This window comes from Podarcis gaigeae, assembly GCF_964106915.1.
Source record: "Podarcis gaigeae genome assembly, chromosome: 1".
Classification (NCBI taxonomy): domain Eukaryota; kingdom Metazoa; phylum Chordata; class Lepidosauria; order Squamata; family Lacertidae; genus Podarcis; species Podarcis gaigeae.
The window spans coordinates 114,984,791-114,997,493 of record NC_139678.1 but is presented as its reverse complement, the minus strand read 5'-3'; the positions used below and the strand labels follow the sequence as shown (position 1 = coordinate 114,997,493).

At 44.4% G+C, this 12,703-nt stretch overlaps 1 long non-coding RNA gene across 3 annotated transcripts; it reads left to right on the top strand.

Moving 5' to 3' along the window:
- Positions 1–2,147: 2,147 nt before the first annotated feature.
- On the top strand, positions 2,148–11,993 carry LOC310833303. Of its 3 annotated transcripts, none has more exons than XR_014558624.1 (4): positions 2,148–2,216; positions 8,161–8,450; positions 9,887–9,991; positions 11,078–11,993. It is a non-coding gene; the product is annotated as an uncharacterized lncRNA (long non-coding RNA). The 3 variants fall into 3 exon arrangements; XR_014558626.1 differs by lacking the exon at positions 2,148–2,216 and adding an exon at positions 6,961–7,140 and having other exon boundaries at positions 11,078–11,992; XR_014558625.1 differs by lacking the exon at positions 2,148–2,216 and adding an exon at positions 7,292–7,758.
- Positions 11,994–12,703: the final 710 nt, after the last annotated feature.

Sequence of the window (12,703 nt, the reverse complement as noted above, 5' to 3'; positions counted from 1 at the left end):
CTTTGTAAGCTGTGTCTCACACAGCATCCTGGGTATCTCCAAGCACAGCCAACATGTTTTGATGTTAGAGGTCCACTTCATGTACTACAAGAAGTGGAGCTTCACATACGTTCACTGCACATTCCAGTGGGGAACCCTCTTCACAGAGCAGCCCTCCAGAAGTTGCTAGACGCTAGCTCCCATCATCCCTGCATATTGGCCATATTAGTGTTAGGATATAGTTCTGTTCCAACTTAAAGGGAACAGGCGTGACTGTTGTGTGTCAAATGCCTGTTTACTTCCAGCACAGACTGCTGGGAACTTCTGTTTTGTAGATTGCTTTTACTATTGCTGTTTGCTCTGACACGAAGGGAAGCAGACATGTTTTTCCTTTGTTCCCGAACTATGCTGAATAAATGCTGTGAATATGCTTACACGTGTCTCTATCCGCCACTTCCGTTGTGAGAAGATTTATTCACTCTGCTGATAGAGCGTGCCGAGTCTCTAAAGTTATCTAAGGCTCGTGTCACTGTTTGATGCTGTTCCAAGGGAGATCGGTGATCGCCCGGCTGGCCGACGGTGGCTGGAACCAGCTGGGGGGCTGCCTGACACCCCTGTCTCCCCAGCAGTATCCCAGCAATTAGCTAGGGCCAATGGGAGTAGGAGCCCAACATCTGAGGGCCGCAGGATTCACCAATTTTGCACTAAAGAGAGGCAGGTCTGCATCTATAGTTAACACACACCTGGGAGCTGAAGGCGGCTAAAGCTAAAGTGTGTCACGTGTCTGCTCAGTGGTTGTGTGCAGGTAATGCCCCAATTTCAGGGACGCGGGTGGCGCTGTGGGTTAAACCACAGAGCCTAAGACTTGCTCTGTGGCGGTTCGAATCCCCACAACGGGGTGAGCTCCCGTTGCTCAGTCCCTGCTCCTGCCTACATAGCAGTTCGAAAGCACGTCAAAGTGCAAGTAGATAAATAGCTACCGCTCTGGTGGGAAGGTAAACGGCGTTTCTATGCGCTGCTCTGGTTCACCAGAGGCAGGAAGCTGTACACTGGCTCCCTCGGCCAATAAAGCGAGATGAGCGCCGCAACCCCAGAATCGGTCACGACTGGACCTAATGGTCAGGGGTCCCTTTACCTTTACCTTAATGCCCCAATTTCAGTGCTGCACTTCACTGCAAGGACCAGTTGGTAGCCCTTATCTTTTGTGTTGTGTAAAAGCAGTGGTTAGATTTTGAACCTACAGGAAGGTTATAGTGTTCTTCATGAACTACTTGGATTTTTGCGTTGCTTTAAAGACGAGCGTTACTTTGTGGAATACTTACTTAACTAAGGATGGAGGGAAAATTCAGTTCAGTTCACATTTTAAGGCGAATCTACCTAATTGGCAGTTCCCTAATCAATGTACAAACTGAAACAAAGTTATCCTTCAAATTTCAGACAACCCTCCTCCCCCAAGAGTCCTTTAAAATGAATACTTTAGTGAAAAATAACATACAAAAATGCATTATATTAGGGGAAATTGGTTCCCAAAATGCGCATGCTAGGAGGAATGTGCATTAAAATGCTGGGTTTCATGAGGAATTAAATAAATCACAAACTGATACATGAATGTGGTGAACTGAACTATTCACATTTACATGATGTGGAATTTTTGCCAAAAATAACAGCTGAGTCCCATCTTTCGAAAGTACAGTCCCCAGATAATCTTTGTTGAGTTCACATGCTTGAACTTTTGTCTTTCCGTTGATGAAATGCTATTTCTAATAAACATTCTCCTCTGCACTGTACGATAATGCTGTCACTAAGATTTTTGACTCCTGGAATTTCTTTTGCAAATGACATCATGGAGTACCTCAGCTGTTGACGAGATACCAAAATCAAGTCTAGTGAAGAATATATAAATGAACCTGGAACTGCATTCCAAATGTATTTGGTGATGTCCTGAAATATTCAGGCTAAGCTTTGAGAAAATTGTGCACCACTGAGATCATGTCAGCTGTTGGTCGCATGATATGTCTCTCAGATGGTCACTTGATTACCCACATGCAATGTTGTTTACTGCGTTGGTAGTCATTATAATGTTCAGAGCAACTGGTGCTCATTGTGTAATAATCCATCCAGCTAAAGAGAAAGTTGAAATATTCTCTCAATTTTTACATGTTGTGATAGTAAAATCTTTGAACCATCCCCTTGAAGCCATGGACATGTAGAAAATGGGTTGAACATTCACGTTGTGGGTGAGTCCTTCAGGCCTCCATTGGCTATTTCATCTAGAACAGAGATATGAATCTGTAGTCCTCAATATGTTGTTGGTCCAGGCAGGTCCAGGCTGGTTGGAACTGGTCCAAGCCTGTTTGAACAACTCCAAGCTGGTTGGAACTGGTCCAAGCTGGTTGGAACCAGTTCACACCAGTTGGAACCAGTCCAAGCAGGATTGAACCAAGCCAGGCCAGTTGGAACTGGTTCAAACTGGTTAGATCAGGTCTAGGCTGGTGGGTATCAGCCCAGATTGGTTGGAACTGGTCCAAGATGGTTGGAAGCGGTCCAAGCCAACTAGGACTGGTCCAAGCCAGTTGGAACCGGTCCAAACCAAGTGGAGCCAGTACAGACTGGTTGGAACCAGTCAAAACTGGTTTGAACCACTCCAAGCCGGTTGGAACCAGTTCAGACCAGTTGGAACGGTTCCTAGGTGGTTGGAACCGGTCTAGGCAAGTAGGAACTGGATCAGACCGGGTGGAACTGGTCCAAGCAAGCTGGAACAGGTCTAAGCCGGTTGGAACCAGTTGGGACAGGTTGGAACCAGTCCAAGCAGTTTTGAACCACTCCAAACTGGTTGGAACAGGTCTAGGCCAATTGGAACCAGTTCAGACTGGTTGGAACTGGTCTGAGCTGGTTGGAACTGGTTTAGACCATTGGAGCTAGTCCGAGCCGGGTGAACAGGTTCAGACCAGTTGGAGCTGGTCCGAGCCGGTTGGAACTGGTTTAGGCCGGTTGGAACCGGTCTAGGCCAGCTGGAATCGGTCCGAGCCGGTTGGAACCAGTTCAGACCAGTTGTAACTGGTTCAGACCAGTTGGAGCTGGTCCGAGCCAGTTGGAACTGGTTCAGACTGGTTGGAAGTGGTCCGAGCAGGTTGGAGCCGGTTGGAACCGGTTTAGACCGGTTGGAACTGGTCTGAGCCGGTTGGAACAGGTTCAGACTGGTTGGAACTGGTTTATGCCGGTTTGAGCAGTTTCAGACCGGATGGAACCGGTTCAGACCGGTTGGAACCGGTTGAGGCCAGTTGGAATAGGTTCAGGCCGGTTGGAACTGGTTTATGCCAGTTTGAGCAGGTTCGGACCAGTTGGAACCGGTTCAAACTGGTTGGAACTGGTTCAGGCCCGTTGGAACCAGTTCAGATCGGTTGGAGGTGGTCCAAACCGGTTGGAACTGGTTTATGCCGGTTTGAGCCGGTTCAGACCGGTTGGATCCGGTTCAGACCGGTTGAAACTGGTATGAGTTGGTTGGAACCAGTTCAGACCTGTTTGAGCCGGTTCAGACCGGTTGGATCCGGTTCAGACCGGTTAGAACTGGTCCGAGCCAGTTGGAACTGGTTCAGACCAGTTGGAGCTTGTCCGAGCCAGTTGGAACCGGTTTAGACGGGTTGGAACCAGTTCAGACCAGTTGGATCTGGTTCAGACCGGTTGGAACTGGTCCGAGCCGGTTTGAACTGGTTTAGAACGGTTGGATCCGGTTTAGACCGGTTAGAACTGGTTCAGACCTGTTGGAACCGGTTCAGACCAGATGAAACTGGTCCGAGCCAGTTGGAACCGGTTCAGACCAGTTGGAAGCGGTCCAAGCCAGTGTGATGGCCTGGGATTCCGATTCAGAGGCTGAACCAGAGGAATCCCAGCCTGCACAGGAGTCCCTGCCTCCAGGGCCGGCTGAACTGGGGCAAGGCCTAGATTCTGAGGAGCCTGCACCTGTGTCAGATCCCCAGGAGCAGGCACCAGGTGAAACCATTCTGGCCCCAGAGGTGCTTGAGGACTCAGTGTCTACAGGTGAGCCTCCTCCGGGGCCCAGTAACCCTTCGGCCTCTCCTGAACTGCAAAGGCTGAGGGCAGAGAGGCGAAGAGAACTGGTTGCTCCCAGGAGGAGTGCTCGCCTTAAGGCCAAGGGAGGCGGGGCTCCTGGGGGCCGGGACCGCCCCTGGCCTTAGAAGAAGATAAAGGTCAGTCAGCCCGGTCCCACGTTGCGGGAGCAACGTCGTCGTTGGCTTCAGACCTTCCAGTGTTCCTGTTCCCTGCCCGGCCCCCTGCTCCTGACCTTCCAGCGTTCCTGTTCCCTGCCCGGCCTCCTGCTTCTGACCTTCCAGCATTCCTGTTCCCGCCCGGCTCCCAGCTTCGGACCTTCCAGTGTTCCTGTTCCCTGCCTGGCCTCCTGCTTCTGACCGGTTGAAACTGGTCCGAGCCAGTTGGAACCGGTTCAGACCAGTTGGAACCGGTCCACGCCAGTTGGAACCGGTTTAGACCGGTTGGAGCCGGTTCAGACCGGTTGGAACTGGTTCAGACCGGTTGGAACTGGTCTGAGCCGGTTCGAACCGGTTCAGTTGGTTGGAATCGGTTCAGACTGGTTGGAACGTCTGTGCTGAGCCTTGTGAAAGCAGTAGAGAGTATACCTGAATATGTCATACCCTTTGGATTGAAAACACCAAAGTTGCAGGCATCAGAAGGCAGGCTGCATTTCCAAAGAAGAAGCCAAACAAATTAGAAATTAAAAACACATTAAAAAAACTAACAAATGGGGAAGAAAATGTATTATAAAATAGTGAGTGGGAAACAGTTTTTTTTAAAAAAAATTATTAGACATTCGAACAAAACGTATTATCTTAAAACATATCATCCTTTATTTTTTCCCCATCCCCCCCATATAATGACCCCCCTCCCCCCCAACTTCCCTCAGCTCCAATCTCTGGTTTCTCTACAAACGCTATTCTCTGCCTGTTACAAAATTGTATAAATCCTTAATTTATCTGACTGGTTATTGTCAATAAAATGTTTGTGAGTGTTTATTCAAAACCTGCCAAGGAGTCCACTTCACTTTGTTGCTTCTTTAACTACTTTGTAAAAGGTTCCCATTCATCTTTAAAGTCACAGTTATCTTTGTCCCGTAGTTTATTTGTCAGTTTTGCCAATTCTGCATAGTCCATCAGTTTCTCTTGCCATAGTTCTTTAGTTGAGGTTTCCTTATTCTTCCATCCTTGTGCTATTAAAACCATCACCGCCGTTGTCACATATATGAAGATATTTTTCAGCTTCCTTGGCAGGTCTTTTCCTACAATCCCTAACAGAAATGCTTCAGGTTTCTTGACAAACATTAGATGGACCATTTTCTTCATTTCATTGTACATCATTTCCCAAAACTTTTTAATTTCATTACACTCCCACTACATATGGTAAAATGTCCCCTCCTTTTCCTTACACTTCCAACACATATTTGAGCTGGTTTTCTACATTTTCCCTAACTGCACTGGTGTCATATACCATCTATACATCATCTTCATATAATTTTCTTTCAACGAAGAACAATCTGTCAATTTTAAATCAATTTTCCATAACCTTTCCCAATGGGTGGGAAAAATTAACCAGTGTGGCTGCCAGAAGCAAAATGAAAAATGGAAAGAAAAAAAATCATGCTCACATCCTGGCTTTAGAACCTAAACTCATCTCTTTCTGAGCTTGTAACTTCTTGTTTTTTCTTATTCTTAAGTCCTCCGTATTTCTTTCTGATGCAACAGTCACCTCTAAAGCATCTCTCTTTATATGATGCTATAATATTCATTTGTGGTTCGAGGACCCGATCCCCCCAAAGTGGAATGAATACACAAGGACACGTGATATAAGGTTAATGGGCAAGAAAAGACCACAACTTTATTGATTACAGCAAGTGAAAAGGTATTGGCTTAGGCACTGGATTACGTCAGCTGACTCCACCCCCTCAGAGAGGGGTGAGTCTGAAACAAGGGGGGTTTATTCACCAGTAGGTGGAGCCTGTTGATGCTAATCCAACTATAGGCTCTCCCCTGATGTCACCGAGGGTCGTGCCATGGCCTCCCACCAAGCAGGCATCGGACAGAATACACAACCGCCAGATTCCTTTAACGGAATACCCAGTGGCGTAGCGTGGGTTGTCAGCACCCGGGGCAAGGCAAGTAATTTGCGCCCCCTAACCCATGGATTTGCGCCCCTAACCCTAACCCCCAGATGTTGCGCCTGGTGCAGCCGCCCCCCCCTGCACCCCCCACGCTACGCCACTGGGAATACCCAAAAATTGAAGGCATAGGCGATGGCCACACCTAGCCCTTCAACGACAAAGAATGAGGCTGAGGAGGGGCTGGCGCCGCAGCATTTAGGCTGCTGTGCACGCCCCCTCGGAGGCACCTGGTTGGGTGCCTGCCGATGGGCATGGGCACCAGCCAGGTGAGTGGGAGGCAGGGGGCTAATGCCCCCTGCTAGAGGGTGGCTCAGGCTCCCACCCACAACCACTCCCCTCTCTTCCAGGAGGAGAGTCTATACCCTTTAAGCAGCAATTTGCTTTCTCATTCCTTCTTCAGGCACATCATCAGAAGTGTGAAGTGGGCACTCTCCAAGGTAGTCTATACTCTCTAGCGATAGGGGAGGAAATCAATTCAGTTTGCATTTTAAGCCAAACCTACCTGATTTTCACTTTCAGGCACACTTCTTGAACCGAAACACACCCATCCCTCAATATTTGCACTTATTTTAATTTTGCAATGCAGTTATCCAGCCAAGTAATTTGTATAAAATATGTATACATTGGAGTAAAGCAGGCTTCCTCAACCTCAGCCCTCCAGATGTTTTTGGCCTAAGGTTGTTTGGAACTATGTGCTGTGATGTAATATTTTAAACAAGCCTGCTATAATAAATGCCCTTACTAGGGAGGGGTATTACACCATCAGTGGGTGGCAAAAGAGGCAGCCAATTAAAAAAGTTGGCAGCCATTTTGAATTTCTCAAAATAAAGAAGAAAACAACCGGAACAACAAAATGGCAGCCAATTCTCCTCAAACAGAATTTTGTCCACCTATGAGATATAACTTAAACAAAATAGCTGATTTTGAGGCAAGTGAAATGACTGAGAATTGCTCTTTCTCAATTTCGTAAGGTATGGCGTGTCCTTCTAAGCTGGTTTCTAGCCCCCATTTAGCTCTGTTCTATTGGTGCTTCTCTTATTTTTTATTATTATTTTCTTCTTTTCCATGTTCACATTCACACCATACATTTAACATACTCTTATACCACTTCCCTCATAGGGCTACAGTTCCCAGGACCAGGACTGTAGTACTGTCACCAGTATTGTTGCTCTCCATGACAGCCATTTTGTGTTGGCACCCATGGCATATATATTTTTCGAAATATGAGTACCAGCACCTCGTTCCTCCTTTCCCCCAAAATCACTTTGGGGGGTGAAATCCCCAAAAAGGATGTTACTTTTTTCTGTATGCCACAACAGCTGCAAGAATATTGTTAGCGAAGAATTGGAAGAAACAAGATTTACCAACTATTGACGAATGGCAGATGAAGATGATGGACTATATGGAACTTGCCGAACTGACCGGGAGACTCTGTGACCAGAGAGAAGAGACGGTGGAAGAAAACTGGAAGAAGTTTAAGGAATATTTGAAAAAATATGTTAATATTTAAACCTTAGAATAGCTTTGGAAGTGGATATAGGCTGTAGGGTTAGAAGTAGAAGATAGGGTATTTTAAAATAGTATTATTTGTAAGTGATAAAATGTGAAGTTATTTTAAGTGTGATTAAAAAAAAAAGATGGTTAGAAATTATGATATATGTAAACTGCTAAAGATGAAGTAAAATGAAAATTAGATAGGTGGGACTTTGGGAAGCCCACTTAACAATGTTTAGAAAAATAAGGATATGACAAGAATTTGTTTGTATTGTTTGTCTTTTCTGATTGTGTTTTTTTATTTGTGTTATAAAATGAATAAAAAATTGGGGTGGGGGGGGAGACACACACAAAATCACTTTGAGGGAATCCGTGACTGCTAAGGTCATATGAGAGTGATGCTCTTGTGACCTATATTTACTTTTCAAAAGAAGAATGTAACCCTTAATCTTAGTAACGCCAGCACTTCATTGAACAATGTTCTTTTCTGTTCACAGGCTAGAAATACAAATAGCTCTCCGAAGGGTTGCGCCATTGTGTGTTGTACAAACAAAGAACAACCCAGTAACGGTAATGTGGCATTGGTGTTTGTTTTACCTCAGACGAAAAAACTGGGCCCAAATAATTTGTAAGGAGATGCGTCCATGGAAAAAGTGAGGTCTGCAACGGAAATATCGAGACCATGCCCAGGTTTGTGTGCTTGATTTATTGCACTGCCGCTCCTATAGTAAATCTGCAACTCTTCCCATGAAACTTCATCCCTCCAGCCTGTAACCTTCAAGCCCAGGTGAGCATCTAATAATCCAACATTCTCCCCCTTTTCCCCTTCTTTAAAATGAATTAAAACTTATCATTAAGCAATAGAGCGTGTGTAAGAGGAGAAGAAATCTAGATTTGAGCAAGGTTCAATTACGAATTAAATGAGCTCCTCGGAATTGGCAGACGAGCCAATAGCTTTCTTCCCACCCCAATTTATGACTTTCTAAATCCTTTGTTGTTGTTATTATTTTTAACATTGCCCTCTGCAGACAACCCGGTGGAAACTATGGGGCTACCAAGTCTAGGGAGGAGCAAATGGCTTGACGGTCGTAAGCTTGATATGTCTGAAAAGAGACAGCTTAGGCTTCCATGGTGAAGAGAAAGGCATTGAGGGATGCACTCATTTCTAATGTTTATAAATAGGTATTGAGCCACTAATGCACAGTAAATACCTACATTCATTTTTTAAAGTTTCCTCAAGAACAGTAAGTAGATCAATTAGAGAGGACTACAAGTTCAGCATCTTTCCATGTACCATTAGTTGTTTAGTTAAGCAGCAGACAGTCCCTACACTATCTTTAATCTCTCTCTGCTGCATCCCCCCCCTTCCGCTTCCCCCTTTTCTTTTTCTCCTCTCTTCCCAATCCAGGAACTCCTCTCATTAAAACTAACTCTTCTGAAATATGCAACACTGGCTAGCTAGCCTCACTTACTAATGGCCTCAAATTGATTCTTAATTACTTGCGATTTTGGATGGCATCCAATTAAAATAGCTGAAGTTTCCGGTCTAATGTGTATTGCTATGCCCTCTCGTAAGCAATGGCTGCTATGCAAAAACCCTTCAGAATTAAAATCATACCTCGTCGTTGGGGCTTTTTTTTTTTTTGTACGGAAAAAAACCTTCCTGTGACAATTTATCATCAGGCTATAAAGGAAGGCAGCCCAACACTGTGAGGGGGGGGGGGAATTACATTTGTGCAGTGGCTCTGCTTAAGAAAAAGAAGGAACAGATGATACTAATTCAGAAGACGAGCAGGAAATCTTTTCAATAATTCACTGCATCTTTCCCATAGAACCGTGCGTGCTATATATTTTCTAGGCTTCTGCTTGGGCTCTAGGGTGCTAAAGATTTCGTTTTCATGTTCGGTTTTCTCCCATATACACACAGAGAGATAAATGAGGAGCTGCAATGAGAGACATTATCTTTCTGATTATAAGAGAAATCAGAATAGAGGTGCTGGTTTGTGTGTTGAGTTTAATAATAAAAAGGCAGGGTGTCAGAACATGAAGATCGTGCAGGGGACTGTTAGGTGATAGCGGTGTGGGTCACATGACTAGCTTTTGTATTCAGCATCAATAATTCACTGCCTGCATGTGGGAATTGATCCCAGCCAGTATATCCCCAGAGGAGCTTACACACTGAAGCTGAAGTCACACTCTTTCCCTTTCTTTTTTTATCTGCAGATTAACATAGCCGGATCAAAAGCCTTTGTCTCTTGCAAACATCTTTTGCCCCAACATTTGCACCCAGGAAAAAAAGAAAGAAGGAAAGGCTCTGTGTTTATTTGGGTAATGAATTGCAGTAATTAATGCACACATTGATTCCGATCCCAACTTTCCCCCTTAAAGGTCATTTCCATATTTAATTTATAGAAAGTGCACACAATTCCTTTTCAACAGAGCACAGCCCAGAATCCAAGAAAAAAAATATCCGGTGCCTGCTCTGAGGAAAGATGAGCGAGCGATGAGGGCAAGGGGTGAATTTCATATCATATTAAAAAGAGGCTGAACTGCAATGATTAGAAAAAATCATATTTGCTGTTTAGAGGGAGGAGCTAACAATGGAGGCTGTAACTCAATCTGCTAAAGAAAATAATCTCACTAACTTTATGAAGATATATTGGATTTCTACAAGTGCTGGGATTGGTTCCTGATATCAGGACGCCATTTAGGGAATTTTACTATGATTCTTGTGGTAATTTTAAACTTTGTGTGTGTGTTATTAAAACAATAGCAAGCATATTACGTCCCACTGATTTCAGGTGGAGCATTAAATGCATGCTTAATGCTGATACAAGAATGTATAGGCTTGTGATGTATATCTCTTCCCCTGAAATTAATGTGACTAAGACTGCAATCCTATGCACAAATACCATAACGTACTTTGAACAGGATAGGATTTACCTCTGAGTATATATGTCTAGGCTGGTGCTGTTACGGCGCTTAAATTTGTCTGGATTGTGCCATGCATGTTTTGACTATGGGGCAATCCATATTAAAACACACATAAACATCCTATATATTCCTTTTCTCTAAGAAGCATCATTGTTCTGGGAGTTCCACAAGGCATGTAAACATGTCACATATTGCTTACAACTAAAAAATATCTTTCCGTTCTAAAAAATATAGGCCCCTCGCTTTACAATAAACTATCCAGTTATGACTCATTAGGGAAACAAAGAGGCAAAATTGAATTGAAATGAAATGAAATAAAGATTTCTGACTAGAAAAGAGGCATTTCTGAGATGCAAGACGCTTAAGATTCTATTTGTGGGCAGCTAAAGATGTGATTTAAAACACACAGTGAGAAGCTCTGAAATATCCTCCCTTGTATTACCCCATAAGTAAAATTTCAATGTGTTTTTTTTCCTTAAGGAAAGGAAATTGTATGGACCAGAGATGCATCTGAGGAATGCAGTCAGATGTTTAACTGAAATGCACAGGTGCTGTTAATGCGAAAATTAAATCTCTTCCCCACACCCTCCACCCTGGCAGAGACACACACTCACAAGGACACAAAAAGGAAGAATTATTTGGAAGCACACGCCAGCTAAAGGAATACCTGATTAACCTTTCACTGACTCCTGGGATCACGTGATACAAAGCTTGCCTTCCTCCTAGAGTGATGGCTTTAGAAGAAGATGTTAAATTTAACCTCTGGTGCAATGATAAATTGACAATAAAAAATTCAATGGCTTGGTAATTACCAATCACTTTGGACATCGGCAACATTTTTCAGTTCTGTCAGCACTTATTGGCACAAAAGCTTCGGCTGAAATTCTCCCAGTCTCCCTTCTTTTTCAACTTTGTTTTGCACGATGCAGATTAAATCTGCCACCCTATTACGGATTCATTTTCCTAATTTTTCATGTCTGCACCATGCCCCAGCTGCACAAGGCTGATAATTGTGGAGTCCAGCCCTGATGATTAACATCAGAAGAATTAATTATGCCTGCCATTAAAATTCCAGGTTGCACGTGGTGATCAAGAAAAATTAAGCTTCTCCCGGCCTCTAAATCATCTCACCTTTCACGGGAGTGATAGTGCCTCGACAGCTAAACTGCTGTCTGTGTTTGACTAGAGGTCTAAACTATACACCCATTGCAAAACCGGCTAGATGTCCTGCAGGTAATTCCTGACATTCAGCTTGACGTGCTTAAACAACAACAACAACAGAGGGCATAGCATAACCCTGTAAACGAAGCCCCCACCATCATGGATGCATGTTGGGGAATTAAAAAGTATATGATGGAAGAAGCAGGAGCCTCACATGCCTAATGTCAGTGCCACCATTTTCCAACACTTGCTAAAGTCAATCCACTATTCTTTAGCATAATCCTTTAAATGAAGCCCCCCCCCCCCCCGCCCGCCCAGCAGACAAAATTGTAGGAATAGTGTATGGTCATATTCACACCATATATTTAAAGCACTATGATACCACTTTAAACAGTCATGGCTTACCCCAAAGAATTCTGGGAGCTGTAGTTTGTTAAGGGTGTTTAGAGATTTGGAACAGTGGCTTGCAGAGGGCCATAGTTCAGAAGGCAGAAGCTGGGAAATATTGGATAGGGAACAGCTAGGAGAAGAAACACTGGAAGGGAGAGGGTTAACAGGTTCACTGTCTCTGGACAGCATTCACCCCCACCTTCCCCAAAGAGCTCAGTAAGTGTTAGAACAGAAAGCGCAGAGGGTACAAGCTCATTGATGTAGATTAATAGGGACAGAAGGGCAGAGTGAGCCTTAATTTGGAGCACCGCCGTTCTAGGGAAATGTGTTCTTTTGTCTCTCACTGTGATTATTAAAGAACCTAACTGGTAAGACATTCCTTTTGCTGGATTTTCTTATTCACCGCCATGGAAGAAGCTGATTCCCCAAAGCCTGACACATTAGACCTACACCATGCACCACATGCTGTGCACATGGCGTCACATGCATGTAGGACCACCTGAAGATTGAGGAGGCCCAGTTCCCTTAAAACAAAATCAAGTTGGTGCACCTGAC